The sequence below is a fragment of the Pipistrellus kuhlii genome, unplaced genomic scaffold (assembly GCF_014108245.1).
Source record: "Pipistrellus kuhlii isolate mPipKuh1 unplaced genomic scaffold, mPipKuh1.p scaffold_m20_p_6, whole genome shotgun sequence".
Classification (NCBI taxonomy): domain Eukaryota; kingdom Metazoa; phylum Chordata; class Mammalia; order Chiroptera; family Vespertilionidae; genus Pipistrellus; species Pipistrellus kuhlii.
Window position 1 is genome coordinate 9053929 of NW_023425562.1, and position 17023 is coordinate 9070951.

The following is a 17023-nucleotide window of genomic DNA, read 5'->3' on the forward strand; positions in this document are numbered from 1 at the left end:
AACCTTTGTCATTTCTATCACTCTCAATGGCTGCATTTGCTCTTACCCCCTGGGGTTTTATTCTCATTTAACTTTGACACATGTCTTCATTATCTCACTGAGAGGAACTCCAGGGGCCTAGAAAGAACTGCTGGAAATGGCTCATACAGTTTCCCAGAGGTGGTAACAATTGAATGATGCAAATTTTACCAAGGAGAGAATTATTAGATCTTGAATGAGAACAGCTGTGAGGCACTCTGATACTCACTGATGAGAAGGAAGCCAGTTCTGGGCATAGATCAGGCCTGGGAGAAGTTGAGTTAACCCTAGGGGCCCACTATTGGGCTGACTATCTTCTGAAGGCCCAGTGTTTTGAGGTACATAACAACTCTACCTGATGCAATCTGGACTTTGATTTCAAAGATGTTCTATCCAAGAGGACAAATCTATGGACATTTCTTGGAAGGAGTTGGGTTGCAGTTATTACATAAGGTATCGATGGTACAGTGATGAACATGACATAAATCTCATGAGGCTCTCAGAAGGTCATGATTAGTCTCTATCTAAATAGCTATCCACAGGAATCCTGGTTTAAAAACTTTCTGGAAATGAATCCACATAAGTAGAGTTGTGTTCTATGTAGATATTTCAGAGAAGATGTTTATAAAAATGTCTATGTATTAATAGAAGATATTGAAAATAATTCAGATTATTATTGAATTTTCAAAATCCTTATAACAAAATACTTAATTTTACATTTTTAACTTAATTGGGTATTATTGGTCATTTTTAAAGGTAAGTATTATCTGACTCTTATTATAAACTACAGGTCCAGTGCACAAATTCATGCATGGGTGGGGTCAGGCTGGCCTGCCCTGATGGGGGCCCATCGATCAGCCGCCTCCTGCACACCCTCAAATGGGGATGTGCCCACAACTAAGGTATATGCCCTTGACCAGAATCAAACCTGGGACCTTTGAGTCTGCAGGCCAAAGCTCTATCCACTGAGCCAAATCAGTTTTGGCTTACTTTTTTATTATTAGTGTAGGTATAAATGACTTCAAATTACAGTGATTTTTGTCTTCTTATAAACAATTTCATTGTTTTACATATATGTATATATGTATATATGTATATACAGATACATGTATATGTTACAATAATATCATATCTGTTTACGTGTGTTTGTGCATGTATAATATATGGTGACAGTGACATATATATACTTTACCTTTTTCAGTTTGTAAAAATTGATGTATTCTCAATTTTGAGAGTCTTTAAATCTCTAAAGATCAATGCTTTTACTTAATGTTATAATTTTCAGTAAGTTTGTACAGTCAATATAATATTTTTTTTCCATAATGGGCAAGAGAAGGCCAGACCATCCAGTTACCCTGAAGAGTAGTTGGGGTGTGCACAGAGGAGCTGTTGTCACCCACCTTATCACTTTAAAAACAAATTTGAGTAGATTCTGTACCCAGTCTTTGGGAAAATAGACATAGTAGGGAAAGAATTCCCCTTACTGAATCTGAAATGGTGCTGATTATGAAGTTAGCAACACTCCAGACAACAACACCATATTGGCTTGGTGACAGTGCTTTTCATGGGGTTGAGGAGTTATGTGCTCTTGGATGATCCCACTTAACAACTCCTTGGGCACTGATTGGCCTTTGGATATAGAATAAAAGCAGTTGTCTGGGCATTTCAATATCATGTTTGCCTTGGGATCAAACACTATAAATTGGAGATATCCTGAGAGAGAAGTAATAAACTAAGAAGAATATTTACTGTTAGTTTACTTATACTCAAACTGAGATGGGAATTATAAGACCAAAACCAGAAGGATGTCTGGAGTTGGCATGGAGCAGGACCAGATAAACATTATACACAATATGAGTGGCAAGACTAGAACCAAAGAGTGACAACAGGAATAAACACTGGCTTTCTAGAAAGAGGATGCCAAGAACCAAGTGGAAACATACCAAAATTAGTATCAAGAAATAGAGCTAAGTTAGAAAGCTGAAGGGAACATGAGACTCGGGACATTAAATGGGAGCTATGGTGTTGGATTTCCTTAGAATATGACTCTTGGGCAACAGGCTTAAACCTGTCCTTCTCCATGCATGCCATTAACACTCCTTAACGTGTGGCACCAATAGAGTCCCATGTGGTATTTCTCTCACATCAGTAGATAGCAGCCTTTTCTGGAAGCCTTGTTAAAAAACATAAATGTCAGTGTCCAAAAGCTGATCTACTGGTTAGAGAAAACAAACCTACTAGTTTAGAGCCCTTTGTAGAAAAGGCCAATAGTAAATATTTTTGGCTTCAGGGACCATTTGATGGTCTCTGTCACAATTACTCATCTCTACCATTTTAGCATGAGTATAGCCATACATAATGCCTAAGTAAGTAAACATTACTGTGCCCTAACACTTTATTTTTTTATATAAAAACAATACAGGTGGTATGTTAGATAGTTTGGCCATGGATCATGGTTTCCTGATCCTAGTTTAGAGCATTGTTATTCCTTTCTCTATCTCAGTGGCCTAATGCATCTTGAAGCAAAAATTAGGAAAACAGAGGCCTTCTAAATAGAAACACAGATGTTTCTTTTAATAACTTACAGTTTTGCAGATAATGTTCTTCTTGCTGCTGAATTTCTCTGTGTATAAAGGTTGCTGAGATATGGATGTACAAAACTGTGCCAGCAAATATAGTTTCTTTCGGAAGCTACTGGAAAGGAATCTCATTTCCCCAAGTAACTCACTCGCTTGCTCTCATGTCAGAAATTCTACCTTCCGTAAATCAGTTCAATTCATAGCAGTGATATGTTTCTTGATACTGTATGCAAACTAAAGAAGAGAATAATTGTTCCTCCTCTCATGGGGGAAAAAAGCAAATTTTCTTTTGACAGCTTAAATACTCCCAAGAAGGTAAGAAATATTTATCTAGAGGAAAAATGGGTTGAAGACAGAAATATGAAGATTATTTTGACTTAGCATCAAGCATTAACAGCTAAGTGTGATTGTTTAAAAAATTGTGTGTGTGTGTGTGTGTGTGTGTGTGTGTGTGTGTGTGGTGTATAGGACATAGCTGGGAAGGCAGTGTTTCAATGCATGGAGAGCTTTGAAATGAGACATTTCCAAAGGCACTTAAGTTGAAACATGGGTCTTCCATTGAGGAATCAGCTCCTCTCTCACTGCCCAGTCGGGTGTAATCAGTTTCTTGCTTAGCATTTGCAGTCACAGGATTCAACGTTGCTTCTACAAGACTCTTTCAGGGGATCAGCTGAGAGGAAACTAAAGCCCCATTGCTGTCTGTTAGCCTCTGTTGGCCTGGGACTCCTGTGGATTTGCCAGTGTCAAAAGTAGAAAAATTACCAAGCTAATGTTTGCTTTTGGGAATTCTTAAGTCTAGTACTGTGACTTACCCTCTCTGTTCCTCTTGAGCTTTGTATATTTTGTGTCTTCTGCACTTTGGCCCTGTTCTGCCCAGAACTCCAGCCCTTGGTCAAGTCCCTCTTTTTCACTAAAACTTAAACTCAGTTTGTCTTTCATAGAAGGATATTGTGTCCTAAGGAGGGACTTAACTTCTGGGAATAGCAAATTTGCTAAATCAAATGAGGATAATACCTTTTCAAGTTATTTGCATTTCCTCCCAGTTAAGATATTTGCATTTTATTGGACGTTTCATACTCTTTCCTCAGAAGCATTTGCTGATTGGAAATTTCATTAGGAAATAGTCTTGTAACCACCTCTGATGGAAAGGTTTTGGTTTAGAATATATATTTAATTGAATACCAGGAGACCTAAGTTTTTGTCCTGTCTCAAATTGCTAAATTGCTTATAAAACTATGTTCCCATTTTGGATCTCAGTTTTCTCTTTCTATAAAATTATAGTTTGGAATTACATGATTACTGTTTAAAATTCCAGGATAAGCTAATTTACACTAACATATTAATAACTGACAGCAGTTTAATTCGTTCATTATCCAGGTACAGCAGAATTTTGAAAGCTCTTAGACACCAAAGGTTCTATAGCACTTTCATTTTAGACACCATTAACAATGTAGAGAACTTTCCAGTTTCCTTCAAACAACACCATGTAGGCTGCAGTAACAAATGAGTCAGACAGAAAGATGAAAGTGTTATTTTTTAAGGATGGATACTTGCTATGATTTCTGTGACTAACTAGGAAATATAGAGTAGGAAAAGACCTAGAACCAAAAGCATAATCAGGCATGCTTTACATGCTGAGATTTGGAGTGGGAAAGGGATGATACTTCTGAATGTATCCCCCAAAATTTCCACAATGAGAGAACTTACACTTGCTTGTTTATGGCACTTAGTTGCATGCAATCTAATCTGTACATTAATCTACATTCTCCTTCCCCTTGTTCTACAACCCAATAGGCTCGTGACTTACTGGATATATGTTTTAATTTTTTTTTTATAAACAATCATGCTTAGCTCTAATGTATGATGCAGGCATAGAATAATCTCCACCATTCTGTCTTGAGCCTATTTCTCCTCTCTATGTATGGCTTCCCACGTGAAGATAGGAATAATTTTTCTCTTCTTTAATTTTGCCTATAGTTATCTTCTCTGCTAAGACTCTTCACTGAAATGACTGTGTATTTTCTCTTAGTTGGAAGGTACACTTCTTACTGTGTTATTCAGGTTCATTGCAACCCTTGTCCTCATTCAACAGATAGTGGACAGCCATGCTAGTCCACCAAGTTCCCACCTCACAAGAGTCTGCATTTTGGCAGTGACAGACAGACAACTGACAAATAAAAACCCACATACCAAGAAAACCAGCCTACATATAGTGTGTCAGCTCATGTGAGTATGCTCTAGAGAAGAACAAAGCAGAGGAACGGACTAGAGAGCAATGAAAGGCGGATGCTGTTTTGATGGGGAGGCCAGAGGAAGCTGCACTGAGCAGGGGACATTTGATCAGATGTACTGAAAGTGAGCTGGGGCATCATGTGGGAACTGGACCAGAGAATTTCTGGCAGATATGATTTGTTCCCATGAACTGTTCCTAACTTAAAAAAAAAAAAAAAGTCCTCATCAGAGGATATTTTTCCATTGACTTTTAGAGAAAATGGAGGAGAGAGGAAAAGACAGAGAAGCATATTGATGTTAGAGAAACATGTTTGGCTGCCTCCTGCATGCACTCCAACAAAGGCCCAAGCAGGGAGGAACCTACAACCAAGTGCGTGCCCTTGACCAGTATTAAACCTGGGACCCACTGGTTCGCAGGGCAATGCTCTAAACACTGAGCAATGCTGGCTAGGGCCTGTTCTCAACTGTTAATGATCTTCCCTGTGTGATTTAGCTCTTCCTGCCTAGACATTCCTCTTTTTACTCATTTTAAGTATCCCCTCCTTGGTTTAGAGGCCCTTCCTGGTATTTACAGTTGATCCTCATTCTTTGCAGATTCTACATTTGCCGATTCTCCTACTTACTAAAATTATTTATAACTCCCAAGTCAATGCTCATGACGTTGTTTTGGTCATTCACAGACAGTTATATCGCAAAGTAGAGAAACATGTGCATCACCCTGTGGGCAAACTCTCAGCTAAGGCTGAACAACACAGAGGTCTACCTTCTCATTTCAGCTCATATGCTGTCAACAAGTGTCCTTTTCAGGGACTATTTATTATAACACTTTTACATTTTGTTGGTGACTTACTTGTCTAAAATGGTCCAAAGCATAGTGCTAAATCACTGTCTAGTCTAGAGTTGTTAAACAAGACAAATAAAAAGGCTGGCGGTGCCTCATGGAGAAAGTACATGTGCTACCTAAGCTACTATCATGCATGAATAATCATGCTGTTGGCTATGAGTTCAATGTTAATGAATCAACAATACTTACTAAATAAGGTGTTCTTAAATAAAAGCATATATAGCACGAGGTTTTTCATTGATTAGTTGATGAAAATGTTGTGACCAGAGGCTGGTGGTAACCTAACACTGTTTTTTCCCTGAGACCAATGGCTCAGTATTTGTCAAATCAGTGTTCATGATGACTTTTATGGAACATCATGACCACAAGTACTAATAAAATTCACCTGTAACTTCTAGGTCTTGGCTCTGTAGTGATTTCTTTTGGTGCACCTCATATTTTAGTGTCCATCTGTATGTATCTAATGCTGCATTATATTTGCTTTCACCCTTTTTACTATAATAATTCCTTTTTGCATTTCTTTGATCCATCTCTTTGGCCAGCTTACAATCATTGAGCATCTACTACATGCCCTGAATGGGTATGGAATTTTCATTGCAAAGACTCTGAAAAGTAAGCATTAGGAGACCCATTTTGCAAATTAAAACTGAGGCTCCAGAGGTTCTGTGATTTGTCCAAGGTCATGGTGCAAATAAAAGCTGAGGAGTCTGGATTTGTTCCAAGGTTGGCAGAATTGAAGCTTTTATGTCTCACCCAGTTCTGAGTGCCTGAGAGAATCTTGGTGAGCTGAAAGGAGCCTTACACTAAGAAGACAAAAGAAGGATGGGAAATCAAGGACAATTCCCGCTTTTGTGTTGGTTGGTAGCAAAGCTATTTTTCTGCCTGGAAGAAAGATGAAAGTTCTGATATTCACATGCTCACCCACCAGGCACCCTTAAGAATTCCCATCCATCAGTTGGCAAATGGACACATTTTAACGAGCACAATCTCAACCGAGCAAGTTCTGGCAACAAAATATGCCGCCACTAATGATATTCAATTGTTCTAAGAAGACAAAATGGTCTGAAGTGTAATGAGATGCCAAACACACAAACGCACAGAACAGGCTGCTCATATTTAAGTCCTTATGTTTCTTGAAGTGAAAACTCATTTTAAGAAGATTATGGTGCATATATTATAAAGTGGGATGATATTCCACATTCATGCCCCACTGGGGCCTTGACTGTATTAAAAAAAATGAAAACAAAACCAACAACAACATTTTGTTCCCACACAAGTACTTTGCTAATAGGACATGTGACACGGTAGTCATTTGTTTGGGTTATTTTTATTGCAGGCTTTATGGATGTGTTCACTCTTTTGATACACAAAGCAATCAGGAAATTTCTAAACCAAATCTCTGGAAGTGAGAATACCCTGGAAACAAGGGGCACAGAGTCAGGGCCATTGGATTATACATATGGCTGATGGGGGGGGGGGGGTTGGGGAGGGTTGAGAGAGCAAAGGGAGGACATTTGGGTTCTGGAGACATGTTCTCTCCACCTTGCGCTTAGAATAAAACAATTTCTACTGAGGCAAAGCCTGATTTTTATCCTTGACCAAGTTCTATTCAGCATATTTATTAGTAGTAAAGATGATTTTAAACATTTTAGTATAAGTACTTGTAAACGCCTTTGTTGTAATGAAACCCCTCTGAAAAATATAAAGAAAACATGAAACAAATAATAAAGGTTGAATTAATGGTGTGTTTTCCAAATAATTTAGATCCTCCTTTTCCTCCTTCCCCTTCTTTTTCATTCCCTTGTCCCTTTTCTTAGCGGCATCCCTGAGGAGGCTTTTGGAACCCCCCCAGACTCTAAGAAATTGTGTGAAAATCACTGATTCAGATTAAATGATAAGTTTAAATGTCCATGGAAGATGGACAGAATGATAAAAGAAAGGAAATGTCAGGCAGGGAAAAAGAAAATACTCTATATGTTTCAAAGAGAGAGAGTAAATGGGGCTGGTGAGATACCCCCGACATTAATAATTTTATGAAACACCAACTCTAGGGCTGGTGGAAGGAAAGAGGGGAAAGGGTGTTATCAGAGACTAAGCATAGACCACATAGTCAGTACCAGAACCCTGGGGAGGGCCTCATGTTTGAGAGCAAAGTCATAGCCACTTCCTTAGATGCCACTAGAGACGAAGGTGGAGCAAGGGAGAAAGGCTGCTTCTTCCACATCCCCATATCTGATCCCACCAATACCTCTTACTGGATAAACCTGGCAGTAAGTCTACTGGAAAAACAGACTCCTAGCTCTGGCATTACTGAACAGATCTGAGAAGAGCAAGTATGAGATTAAAGAGACAGGAGGTCGATAGCTGGCCCCGTCCACTTATTGGGCTATTCAGCATTCACCCATATCTATCTGCTCCTATTTGTACTTCTCATACCACATGCTTCTGCTTAATAAAATCCAATTCTCCATGGTATACAGGATGATGCTAATACTCTCTCCCAAAGTGAAGATACTGACTCCATCCATCAGTCTCTGTCTCTGCCCTGGATCAGTAATATTAGTTCCTCTTAATTTCAGTTACAAATCCCATCTAGATGCTATATCACTTAAAGACTAAAGTGAAACTATTATTCACATTCTATATAAAGTGTAATAAGGGGAAAGAGCAGACAAAATTGTGTGTTTATGTGTGTGTGTGTGTGTGTGTGTGTGTGTGTGTGTATGTGTGTGTGTTGTTTGGGATTTGGGTAAGTAACCATAGGGAAGGAAAAATGTTCTGCTATAGTCAGTGTTTCTTTATCTTATTATTATTTCATTGTTGGTGCTTACAGTTTCTTTCTTCCATTATCCATTCCAAGTTTCCCCTGTCCTAGTCATTATCTCAAGTGGTTGCAATGCTATACCTTTTGGGATAATTCAAATATTTCTTCCTGTAGTAGTTGAACTCTCTTAATTATCTTACCTATATTGAGGTCCTTTATTTTTTCATGACATTTTTTTTCCATTATTTTGAATTCTTTAGTGGTACCCCAGAGAGCCACTAGGTTCCAAACATAGTTTTTCCTTCCTCCTTTTTAAACAATGACCCCATTTCTTTTTATAATCACAACCAGGCCATAAGTAACTCTCTTATTTACCTCTTGAGTTAGGCATGAGAAACCCAAAATGGCCAGGTGGAAACTTCAACTTCTACTCCCAATGGATCACTGCCGTGCCAATTGATGGAAGCAGTCCTCTTAGAACACCATAGCATAGAGTTGCTGTGATGGGAAGCAAAATTCTTTGGGTGGTTTATTAGGCATAACAGTGAGATCATTAGTCCCCCTTCTGCTTCCTTCTTCATTTCCAAACTCACATACTGTCACTAGGAGAGAAAGAATATCACTTATTGGTCATTGGTTTAGAGGACCTATCACATTTTGAAAGTGCATTTGCACTTGGTCATTTTATCATTTTATGTTCACCAAATATATCGGGGGGAGAGAATATTGGCATAAAACCAGTATTTGTTATGAAATTAGCCCATTGTTATACTTTTATGTTAAAATTACTTGTTTGAGCCGGCACCGGTTTGGCTCAGTGGATAGAGCGTCAGATTCCGGACTTAAGGGTCCCAGGTTCGATTCCAGTCAAGGGCATGTACCTTGGTTGCGCATCCCCAGCAGGGGGTGTGCAAGAGGCAGCTGATCGATGATTCTCTTTTATCAATATTTCTGTCTCTCTATCCCTCTCTCTTCCTTTCTGTGAAAAATCAATAAAATATATTTAAAAAATTACTTGTTTGGTTGAAACTAAGGTATTTCATTAATCCATGGATTGTGGTACTAGGAAAAAGAAATGTTTTTAGCAGGAAGGAAATTTTTTTATTTTATTAGAATAACATTCTGTTCTCTTGAGGGCATGCCACTGTTCCCAATATTATAGAAAAATATCTGATATAATCATACTGCTGTCAGATGGCTGGGATGGTCCCCTTGAGAAATGATGACCTGATGGGCCTGTTGGAAGGTTAAGCACTCAGCAGTGATGGAAGCATTTTTATGTTTTTTTTTTTTTTTTTAGCGATATGAGAGCTCATGCTGTTGACCCACATATAACTTTCCATTTCTGCTGCTGAAGCTATTTCAATGGGGTACCATTGAATAAGCATCAGGGTGGCTGGGCAGAGACTGGCTCATATCCACAGGAAGGCTCATCTTGCCTACCGGATATGTGATAACTTTCTCTGCTCCAGGTACCCTTTGGTGATCAATCACATAGAACAAATATATCCTCTCTGCTCTGCTCATCCTGGGAGGTCACCCCATGCTTTCCCCCTGAACACCATATATCCTTGAATTTTTTTATTTTCCAACTACATACTTCTCAAGCCCAAATGTTATCTGTTGTTTGTGAATCAAATGTACATTCATACCTTTAGCCATATTTCCACCCAGATTAAGTAAATAATTATATATACTTCCGTAAGTTGGGCAAATGAGAATATTTTCTTTCACTGCTATCTTTCAGGGACATTCATAATCAGGACTGAAGTACAATAGTCACTTATGATTGATGACAGCCTATTATAGAAACATCTGTGAACTAGGCCTGAATTGTTTTTTCCCCTGTAGCCTGGTGGTTGGAAATAGCCATAAGTGTATAGGAGTTAAGTGAAGAAGTGATGACAGAGAGCACATTGTGTGGAAGTGCCAGGACATTCTGAGCCTCCTGCTTGTGTAATTTACTTGTACCTTCAGACCTACAACATCTCTCCTAGTATATAACGCATCTGCTTTATGTTAGAATGCTTGCTGTTCCTTATCCCTAAATTTATGAATTAGTAGACTGGAAAAAACCAAGCTCACGATCTAACTCAGGTTGCTAATTATACATATTTTTACGCACACTGTCAGAAAGACTTACTATCTCTACTATCAATTAAAGATTTAAGAACTCTAACATCAATTCTAGATTTTTTCCCTAGAGGCTAACAGCATCTTTACAAGTGTATATTATTTGTTCCAAAGCCCCAGGGAAACTACATTATGATTTGTCTATTGGTGCTTCCCAGAGAGTCATTCGGCATTTCTATTTGCCATAGTTATTCTTAGTTTCATTGGAAAGACTGGACACTAAGGACTAAACTGTAGAGCAGCATCCACTGTAACCTGGGTCAGGTTCAGAACTCACTCGTACCTGGAAGTCTTACAGCTAGTTAGCAAATGGGTTAAATCGTACCATCAAATGAGATGTAGGTTGACTACAAAGAAGCCAAACATGCATTGTGCTAGTTTCTTAGTGATAGGCAGTATAAAGAGAAACTCCACTTGACTCCTAGAAATGTCATTAGAGTTCTAAGTCCATATATTTTATGGGGTTTATCCTCTAACCTCTGATACATTTGAATGTTATTAAGACACCCATAGTACAGCAGGTTCTGGGATAATGTCCTTGCAATATAACATTGATGAGATGCCTTAGGAAACTTACTCTTCTTTATATCAAGATGGTAAAACTGACTTTGTTGTATTTTGTTTAGATTACAGTCAGAGAACATATTGAGGAATTAAAGTGAGGGCTTAATCTAGTTGCTTCTGCCTATTTATCAATCAGCCTGAGGTATCAACATAGTGGATCAGCATGACATTCCATGGTTTTCCCTGCAGGCTAGTTTATGACAGAGATCAGGTCTCAGAATTCTGGAGCAAGTCAATTGAAGAGTATTTGGCTAACCTGTCAGGGAAAAGCTTTCTGTTTCAGGTGAAAAAAAAAATATATATGATTTATATATATATATGTGTGTGTGATTTATATAATCATATATATATGATTTATAAATAGATGCATGCCCAGTGCCATGGAGATTGGAGGATTTTGTTTTGTATAGAGAAAGATAATACATCTGAAACATCAGTTGCTATCTGAGCTACCACCTGATTTATTTGTGGTAATCTACAGGCATTTCCCAAAATCTAGGCATCTTTTGTACAGCCAAAAATTAGTGGTTAAATAGTTAAAATAATTATATGATATAATCACAACTTTTGGAATTTTCAGGTCTCTTGGTACTAACTATATCAACCAAGGTCCACCCAAGATCATTGAGGTGACAGACATATACACTTCTACAGATGCTGCCAGAAGCCAAGTGGAAAAAAGTAAGAAAATTTTCTTCTCCCCTCTTCCCATGTTCAGATTTCTCACTAATGCTTCCTTGGGGAGACATAATGAATTGGCAAAGGAAACTGGAAATTTTAATTTATAGGCTCCTAGCATCATAGAGGATAGAAAAGTCAGTGTGGGGGTATGAAGTACTAGGTAAGTAACTGACAGTTAGTATTCACATAATAAATGAGTATTGGCATAGACCTTATGAAATAGTTATGTGACTTATAGGTGTCTCTGCTTTTCCTTATGGCATATGGTACAGAGAAAGAGGACAGTAAACATGATGAATTGTGCTGAAGGCTAAGGTGTGGTGAGAGAAGCTATAGTGCAGGTCCTGGCACATTGTCTCTTTCCTCAAACCCAGGCAGTTAGAACCATGTTACTACAATACATTGGTATTGATAACATTTGGTGACATGAGGTAGTTAAGATGAGATACATCCCAATATAAATGTGGGACTCTAGGAGGGGTCTTTAGTTGATGTGAGAAGTCATGCGTTGGCATCACTTCATTAAAAGAAGCAGGCCCAGCCAGCATGGCTCAGCGGTTGAGTGTTGACTTCTGAACCTGGAGGTAAAGGTTCAGTTGCTATTAGGGCACATGCTTGGGTTGTGGGCTCAATCCCCAGTGTGAGGTGTGCAAGAGGCAGCCAATCAATGATTCTCTCTCATCATTGATGTTTCTCTCTCTCTCTCTCCCTCTCCTATCTTTCTGGAAAAAAAAAAAAAGAATAATAATAATAAGAAGAAGCAGTGGTTTGAGTCAAGGCCAACCCAGTAGGAACCATCAGGATATTGTGGCTTAGAAAGAACTTATTCAGACAAAAATGATGTTTGTCAAGTAGTACTTCTCTATTATAATAAGACCAGTGACCTGTTGCAGGAATATTCCTGAAGACTTTCAGCCCACCGCTGTGACCTCTCCACCCCTCACCTCTTCCCCTGCGGTGGGCAGGGTGGGGTGAGGCGAGGCAGGCAGACGGGTGGAGCGTGCCTGTGGCCACCACCACCACAACCACCATTTCTGTGGTCATGCGCACCACCACTAATGCGTGCCTCACCCCGCACACCGACCCACCGAGCCCACCACCCCTGTGGCCTCTTGCCCCCACCTTTGTGGCCACGTGCCTCCTCTGTGGGCCTCTCCCTGCACTGCCCTACCTGCGCTGCCAGTGCTTTCCCTCCAGCAGCCACAGCCACCTTGCTTTCTACTTTGCCTCCCTCTTCCTTCTATGCTGTCTTCAGTCTTCATGCCTCCCTCCCTCCATTATGCAAATTAACTGCCATCTTTGTTGGGTTAATTTGCATGCTTGCTCTTATTGGCTGTTGGGTGTGGCTGTTGAGTGTAGTGGAGTTATGGTTAATTTGCATATTACTCTATTATTAGGTAGGATAGATTAGATCTGTCCTATCTTACTCATCAGTGACCTCCACACATTAAGAGCAAGATTTACAGGTACAGTTTACAAATGAACATGAGAATGGAAAAATGTATAGAAATCACCCAGCATATTACATGGTAAAAATGAAAAATATTTAGTTGGAGAAAGACTGAGGTTCATTTATTTATTCTTTTGTCTTGCATTTCATTTTTCCCCCCCTGATTTTTAGTCCAACTTTAATAATTTTTCCTCCAGGACTCTCTTTAATGTTTTCTTTAGAACACACAGGTGTTCATTAACAATTCTCTCAGTTTGTGTTTGATTGGACATCTCATTCTTTTTACTTTCACTTTTGGAGCTCATTTGCATTTGGTTTAGAATTTTATGTTGGCAGGTGTTTTCTTTTGGCACATCAATATCATATTATTACCTGGCTTCTGTACCTTCTAATGAAAAGCCAGTGTTCTCTCATAGTTTCTCATTTCACAGTGATGGCTTTTTTGTGTGTGTGGTTTCTTTGTAGTTTTTATTTTTATTATTTTTTGTTTTTTGTTTTCAAAGGTTTTACTATGACATGGAAAAGTATATATTTTTTTGTAGTTTTGTTTAGCATTTATAGAGCTTTTGAAATCAGTGGCCTCAAGATTTTTATAATTTTTGGAAAATTCTTGGATCTGATCTCTGCATTTCTTTTTACTTCATTCTATTTTATTTCTCTTTATAGCTTATAGTTACATATGGATTACAACTTTTTACCAGGACCAATCTCTCTCTTTCTAACATTTTCTATTCAGTTCTCTCTTTGTTGTAATTATTTCCTACTAATCTGTCTTTCACTTCATTAATCCTCTCATCAGCCATGATATAATGGCTATTAACCTCATCTATTGAGTTCTTAATTTCAGATATTGTAATTTTCCATTCTATATGCCCATGTGATTCTTTCTCATAGTTTCCAGTTCTATAGTAAAATGCTCTACCCTATCATCTACTTTCTGAATGAATCAATCAGTTATTATAGTTTAATAGCCACATCTGATCACTATAATACCTGGAATGTTTCCGAGTTTGTTACTATAGGCTCTTTTTCTTTATTTTCATTTATGTTTTGATTAAATGACAAAGTTTTTCTTTTAGTTAAAAAAAAAAGTATAAAGAGTTTGGCTAATTTTTCTTTTTATAGAGAAGATGACTTTTTGCATGGACAGGGAAGTCGGCATTAATAGTGAACAGTCTGAAAGCTGAACTTCAGAGTTTGTCTGTGCTGATTGATATCTCTCATCTGCTCTACTCCTAACTACAGTTCCTCAGGATTTGCCACTGAGATCCTGGGGTGATTGTCAGTGAACCTGTTCCTAGGAAGGTATGAACTCCATTTTGTTCTACAGAATTATGAGATCATTGAGTGTTCTGTTGAATTTTTTAGCTACTTTTCTGCTCATCTACTTGCAAATATAGAAGGTCATGCTCACTCTGCTCCATCTTGTTTTTCTCAAGGATCCTAGCCTTTGAGTCTAGCTGCCTTGACAGGTCCCATGTCTAATGTTGGTCTTTCCAGCTCTGTGAAGTGGCTGAAAGACCTGTGGGTTCCTTTTCTCTTCTAGACCAACTATGACTATATTCTCAGTATCTTACCTTTTACTACCTAACATCTGGCAAATTCCATGTGACCTTCTTCTAACCAGGACTTTGGCTCCTCATGTCCTGCCTAACACAGAAACTTTCCAATGTATTTGAATAGATTTTATTTGTTAACATTATATCCAGTTTTTTGTTTTGTTTTGTTTTGTTTTTTGGTTGCTTTCAGGAGAGTGTTGCCATGCTTCGAGATATCCTGTCATAGCTGGATGTAGAAACTGGTGTGAGGCTGTTTTGAGCAGATATAGGGAAAGCTGTGGCTTAGGCATAGTCCTGTTAGTTGCCGGATATGTCTGTGAAAGGACAAAAGACAGAAGGAACAGTTGGAGTATATTTTCACCTTCCATTATATTGAGAGAAATAATGCCTTTACCTTCCCATTAGATCTATGGTCTAGCTGAGGAGAAAAATATGAGTGTGCATAGCCATGTGTTCATAGAAGTCATACCTATTCTTTAAAAATTCTTGAGGCTTTTTGATGGCTTGGCTTATTACTATATTTTTGTAAATATTCAGTTAGTACTTAGAGCAAATATGTATGCAAATCTCTATAGATGGCCAATAGTTCAAAGTCATTAATTATATTGTTTTTAAATTTAAAATTGCTGTTTTATTTATCTGCTGTTCTATCAAATATTGAAAAGTGTGTATTGAATTTAATTATTTTCATGTTTATTAACATTAATATGTGTCCCTTCAATAATTTCTCTTTTTAAAAGTGTTATGTGAATCTTCTAATGGCTAAGACAAATGTGCTTTCACTTCTCTTAGTTTCCCTATTCTAACATCTATCTTATTGAACTTATCAAGGCCTTTAATTCTAGGTTATTACTGAGATTTTGCTTGTTTTCTAATTACTTTAAGAGCAAAACTCAATATCAATATATTTGATATATTATATTTATCACATCATATATCATATATTATATTATGACATATATCATAAAATATCTATATATAATATATGATACGTATCTTATATGTGTGTGAGTATAATATCATTACCTGGATTAATCTTTATTGTCATCTAAATTTTTTATCCTAAACTTTTTTCTATATAGCTCCTTGTGTGGCAAGCTTCTTAAACCTTCTATGCCTTACAGCTCCTATATTTGAACTAGAGGCCAGTGCATGAAATTGTACAGTTGGGGTGGGGTCCCTCAGCAAGGCCTGCACACTCTCATAGTCTAGGAGCCCTCAGGGGATGTCTGATTGCTGGCTTAGGACATTCTTAGCACTGGCTCAGAAGTGGGAGAGGATTCTGCCACCACTGCTGCATTTGCTAGCCATGGAACTGGCTTCTGCCTGAGAGACACTCCTCCTGTGGGAGCACACTGATCACCAGGGGACAGCTCCTGCGTTGAGTGTCTTCCACCTGGTGGCCAGTGCGCATCATAGCAACCAGTCCTTCTGCCTTTCAGTTGATTTGCATATCATTAGCCTTTTATTATATAGGATGGTAGTTCAGATGGATGGAAATTCTAGGTTTAAATGCTTTACTTTTTCTTTTTAAAAATGTTTTTATATTAATTTCAGAGAAATGAAGGGAGATAAAGAGAGAGATAAAAACATCAATTTTGAGAGAATCATTGATCAGCTGCCTCTGGGGGTCAAACCCAGACTGGGAATCTAATCCTGATTGGTTCATAGGTCAATACTCAACCACTGAGCAACACTGGCTGAGTTAAAATGTTTTTCTTATTGGAATTTCTGAATTTTATGATAAGAGAGGTTGGCATACACAAATGTTGATGTTGAATTAATTATAAATCAATATGTAAATGATAAAATTTCTTAAAGAATACACAGGGAAAATTATTGCTAACTTAGGGTAAGCAAAGACTTAAGACACAAAAATCTCAAAACTTGAGCAATTTTATAAAATAGATATAATCTATCTATTTGTTAACTATTAATGTCAATTGTGCTTTTTGAAATACACCTTTAAGTATTAGGGAATGAAGCAGTAAGCTGCAGACTAGAAGATTCACAATTTTTATATTAAAAAGGTACTCGTATCCTGAATATATAAATAATTCAAATAATCCAAGAAGATAAATAACCCAATTAAAAATGTGCAGAGGATTTGAAAAGACACTTCATAAAAGAATATATGAATGGCCAATAAGCATATGAAATGATGCTTAACATCCTTAGTCATCAGGGAAATGAAAATTT

General features: G+C 37.9%; 1 pseudogene; it reads left to right on the forward strand.

The window, feature by feature from the left end:
- The first annotated feature begins 7811 nt into the window (after nucleotides 1-7811).
- LOC123651532 overlaps nucleotides 7812-17023 on the forward strand; it is a 109620-nt pseudogene continuing 100408 nt past the window's right edge.